We start from the raw sequence: 5,695 nt of genomic DNA on the forward strand, positions 1-5,695 counted from the left end.
ATCCTCTCTGATGATTCACTAAAGAAACCGTCAGAAGATTCACTAGAAGATCCCCTTGCTCATCCACTAGCGAATCCACTAATCCACTAGTGATCAACAAGAGGATCTGAGAGTGGATCCATTGATCATCTGATAGCTGATTGATGAGCAAATCCATTAGAAGATTGACTAGGGGATGCCCTCGAACTTCCAGTGGTTCGCCCACGAAAGGATCGACTTGATCAAGAACTAGAGATCCACACGGCGATGTACTAGATCATTCCTTGGAGGATCTTGAAGATCCACCACGTCATCACCTAGCTCATCGGGGCACGTTCCACCAGATCGTTCCCGATGGTATCGACTTCAAGGTCCACGAGAGCTGTCGTGAATGAGGAGACGGCGCAAAAAAGAGCCAAACAAGCTAAAGCCCATTTAGCAAGACCCCAAACGTCACCGAATCCCGGAGATCGTTCTCAAGAGGCGCCACAAGGTCCTTCACCTGAGGATCTGGCACGAAAGGCTCCGTGCCGCCGACATTTGGTTCCCGGGCCGCGCTCCGATCGGGACACTCGCCCCCGCCGACGGCTTAGCTCCCGACACAGCGGCCGCCGCCGGCCGATGATTAGCTTCCGATCCGTCGGCAACCCCGTCGACAAACGTTCCGGGACCCCGTGGCCGCCTGCCGGCTCCTCCCCCGTCGCTACAGACGGATTTGCTCGTCGAACGGTTTTGCTCTGAACGACCAATCGGAGGACAGCAAAATGCGCGAGCGTGAAGTGGGAAAGACAAGAAATGTTTTTTGCGGTGTTTGTTTCCGAGGAACAACGCGTGACGCGCGAGACGCGGCGTGTTAATTGTTCGTTTTTTTTTGTTTTTGCTGCTCTGTTGTCTGGCGTGCGTCTCGTTTGTGTCATCAACAGACGGAGGGACGCCGCCCGCCGCCGCCTTCTGTTGCCCAAACACCGACACCAATCACGCCGACGTGTTTGTCATTCAACACGCAGACAGGAAGCGGTCGCGGCGGTTACCGCGGCAACCGCGACATCGTCTCACCGGCACGCCTGACGCGCTGTTTGTGTGCGCGTGTTCACGAAAGCGTGTTTGTGAATGTGCGTTTATGTGTGATAAAGTACGCGCGAGAGTGTGCGTGTGCGTGTTTGCGCGCGCGCGCGTGAGAGCGTCTCATTGAGGCGTCAAGTGAGAGCAACTTCTTTGCGAAACATTTCCTCCAATCACATTCATCATTCATAATCATTCTTCATGATTCCAAATAGTCGTCAATGTGATGACGGTTTGGTTCCATTTGCAAAAGGTCACTTCCGCACCGTTCCGAGGAAATCCCAATGTCCCATCACGACGCTACCGTGCTATGTTGAGAGCAGGCCCGACCTAGCGGACGCTGTAGCGAAGATTCGAGTCCGCGTTCCGCCGGATGAAGGTTTGTTTCCACGGCGACCGGACAACCGCGAGTCCTCCGTCGTGGATCCGGACCTGAACCCTGAACCCTGAACCCTGACCCCGAGTCTCCCCTCTTGCTGATTGGAGGAGGAGGAGGAGGCCACAAGACCTCGCGCGCGCGCGCGCGCGCGCCAAACGAAGCCTTCACTTGCTTTTCATTCGACTTGAAAAGATGAAATCAAACGTGTGCTCAAAGAATCAATAATAGTCATCCTAATAACATCGTCGCTAAGATGTTGGCGCGGTAAGAAACATTTGCAGGAGCAAACATCACGAGAGAATTTTGGGTTGTGCACAGAGAAAACATCCAAAAGCTCATCGAAATAGAAAACGCCAATGAAAATGAGCGGCTGCTGCGTTTCAATGCAATTTTCCTTCGTATCGTCAAAAGTCGATGAAAGATCGCAGCTTATATTTACAAAACCAAATCTTGTTCACAAGTCGCGAAACAAATTTCGAATGTTTCGAGGCAGAAACAAACGGCAGCGACATTTTTATTTCCACGATGATTTGTAGCGTTGCTGTCGTCGGCGAGAAAAAAAAGTTGGGGGGGGAGAAAAAGAGAGAAAAGGAGAAGAAAAGAAAAGAAAAAAAGCCGCAGCGGGAACGGGCGGCGAGATCACAAAGAAAGAAAGGACGAAAGTTGAAAGAAAAAAGAACAAGTCCGAGACCGAAACGACCCGAAGAAGGAGGACAGAAAGGAGGAGTAGAAGAAGAAGAAAGGACGAGCACGTGAATCATCTTCATGTTGGCAGGTAACATGAAAAGACAACAACAACAAAATCATCCTTTTTTCATCGCGTGTCAAACGTTGGAAGCTTTCTTGCTGTAAATAAAAGATCAGCGAATGATCAATACGATCCAAACAAATGCATTCAAATGGATTTCTTCGCTTTCATTTGTCAAAAAGTGGCCCGTAGGAATTGCGCAACAATCTAAAAGAAGAGGTCACACATTATACATTATAATATGTGAAATGACGAATATGAGCAACAACGGAATGAAAACAATCATGTCCATGAGAAATGTTTTTGTCACGTGAATATTCATAGCAAACATGACAACAATGTTTTACGGCGTCAATCGAAACGAGAGGAGAAGACACGTTGCCTCATATGAGCTCATCGGCATTAAAATGGCAGCGGATTGCGCATCAACGTTTGCATCAAATATAATCGTCGATCATGCCAATATCATTTTCAACGTTTTCACAGAAAGTTCATTTTGTTGTTGTCGATCTTATGAGCTTTGTTTGGATTCATCTTCACTTCAGAAGTCTTATTGTAAAAACAAAAAACACAACTTGAATGCAACAGTCTCAATTCTATGATGTTATTACTTTCATCAAAATGACAGATGGTTGTGTTTTGTCTTTTTTAAATAGCGGCCATGTTCTGATGACAAATAGCGACATGGGACCTTTGAAGGGTTCCACACAAGAAGCCAACGAAGCATCGCTTGCGTTGCTATTTGAAGTCGCTCTTCATTATTCATCGCCATGATTTTACAGTACATGAAAAAAAAAAAAGTGCAAATATGCATTTGAAAAAGGTTCATTGATTTATTTGCATTCATATGCGACAGATCTGGAATTTATACGAGAAGTTGATTTGTTCTTTTGGAGGGTTAGGGTTCATTTCTTGTCCAAACTGTTTTACTATTTCATTCTCTCATATTTGTATTCACATGCTACTTTTGTGTACGCTTTTCTTCTATTATTATTATTATTATTATTATTATTATTATTATTATTATGAAGGATATACATTATTTGTATACATCTTGAATATGTACTCATGAACAAACTAAGTGTGACTACGTTTTGTCTAGATCAAAGCTTGAATATTAAAATATAAAAATAGATTTATGATTGTTAGAAATGCGTGTGCATGTTTGTTTGTGCGTGCGCGCGTGCGTGTTGGTCAAGTTGCGTCGATGATTTTCTGGCTTGTAATATTTTCTGGTTTCTGTTTTATGAAAGATGAAATTGTGCGCACGTGCTCGCTTTCTTTCGCCTTGTAATTATCTTTAATTACGTTTTTTTTTTTTTTTTTTTTTAATCGTGTGTGTGTGTGTTTGGTCACACGGACGTGTTTGTTGTTGTTGTCTGCTCTTTCTTAAATGTGTGTGTGTGTGTGTGTGTGTGTGTTCATGTGGCCTGCCGCGTCCCAACAAGCACCGCGGTAGGTGTTACACACACACACGCACGCACACGCACGCGCACGTGGAGCCGTGTCCTCTCATAGGGCGCCATCTAGCGGCGCAGGATTTTTGGTCAAATCAATAGAAACACTGTGTTTAAATATTTGATTCGTTCTTTTGACTCTAATTATCATAAGTTGTACTAAATCTTCTTATCGTAATATTTTTAATTAAAAAATAACCAAATATTCAAAATAAAAATACATGGTAATAATATGAAAAATATTATTGCCATTTTCTTCCACACACGCACAGGCCCGCACACACACACACACACACACATATATATAGACAACTATATATATATATATATATATATATATACACACACACACGCTCACACAGACACAGTACATAATGTAAATCTTATTATATATGTAATCGTATCTTATTTATTAAGTACGTATATGAATATTTGATATTATTCTGTTTTACTTGTAAAATCTACTCGTTTAAAAAAAATCATTATTAAAAGTAAAAAATCCAATACAGTAAAAAAAAAAAAAAAAAACAATAAAAATATATGGCAATAATATTCAAAATATTATGGCAATATTCAAAATATTATTGCCATTTCCTTCCATGTATGTATGCATATATTTATATTTATAGTACCTAATAAAATCAATTCGGTGTATTATTTCATGTTTTTTACATACATATTTAATAATATCCAGTTTTATTTCGATAAATCTTCTACTCTTCTTTTAAATACATCAGTGTATAATAATGCCAAAAGAAATCATCATTCAAAGTAAGAAAAAATATCCAACACAAGTAACACAAACAACATGGGTAGTATGAAAAGTATTTTTTCGATATGCTACTAGTGCACCGAATTGTTCATGTACTAGTATGCTTTTGTCCTTACTAGGAAGGCAATTCAGCACATTAGTAGAACAAACACATACTACTAGTGAGAAAAAACAAAGTACTAGCTGACTTCTGCGTGCTACTGGTAATGGGAAAAAACGTCACGAGTAAGAAAGTCTTTCAACTAGACAAAGAGCATCGTAAGTTCAGCGCACTAGTAGGATATCGAATAAATGTTCAAAGAGCTTTCCGACCAGAAAGGAAAATCATTTCATTCCATTTTCATTCAGCCAAGGTCGCAGCCCCTTTTCTCCTGAAAGCAACTTGACGTAGCATTGGCGTGCTCCGTGCTAACGAGCTAGCGTAGCGGTACGAGCGAACGAGGACCATTCGATGACAAGGCAGATTTTCTTTCATTGATTTATTCACACGCTCATTCACAATAAATGATGTTGTCGCCAAATAAGAGCAAAGACCTTGGCAAGGCTGAACTTTGAGCAAAAGTGAGAACATGTTAACTCGTCTTCTCTCTCATAAAGAATCCAAGAAAATCCAAAATCCATAAAGAGGTCATAACACAAAAAATGTTTCCTTTAAAAATGTTTTCATCCCACGTGTATCGAGTTTGTCATCGAACGTTTGTCGTTTCAAAGCTAACACGCTAACAGGTAGCATGTCACTATGACAACATACTTTTTGATTTTCTTCGAATGGAACAAATACCTGCATTAGCGTTGCTAACAAAAAACAAGAGAAACAGCCACATGTGCTGTTAGCATGGATTGCTAATGGTGTTAATACACAGGTGCTTGAGACAGCAAAACAGTTTAGCCTGAAGTTAGCATTGCGTTAGCATCAGACACACACAGATAGACGAGCTGCTACTGGTTGCTTGTCTACGTCAAAATCAAGTCACACACCCAAAAAAATCTTTTGAAGAAACAATAAAAACAAGGAGAAAAGTTTCTGAGTCATGAGGTCGGTTGGCACATTTTCTTTCCATCAACTTCCTGTTGGTATAGTTGGTACTTCCTCTTTGTTTACCTTTCAACTTCCTGTTTTGGGTTGGAACTTCCTGTTATTTTTGATTGAAAGTTTCTGTTTGTATAACTTTCAACTTCTTGTTTTTTTTGTAGAAACTTTCAGTTTGTTTACCTTTCAACTTCCTGTTGTTTTAGTTAGACGTTCCTGTTTGTGTCCATCAACTTCCTGTTGCGTTAGTGCGAACTTCCTGCCGGCT

The sequence above is a fragment of the Phycodurus eques genome, chromosome 4 (genome assembly GCF_024500275.1).
Source record: "Phycodurus eques isolate BA_2022a chromosome 4, UOR_Pequ_1.1, whole genome shotgun sequence".
Lineage (NCBI taxonomy): Eukaryota > Metazoa > Chordata > Actinopteri > Syngnathiformes > Syngnathidae > Phycodurus > Phycodurus eques.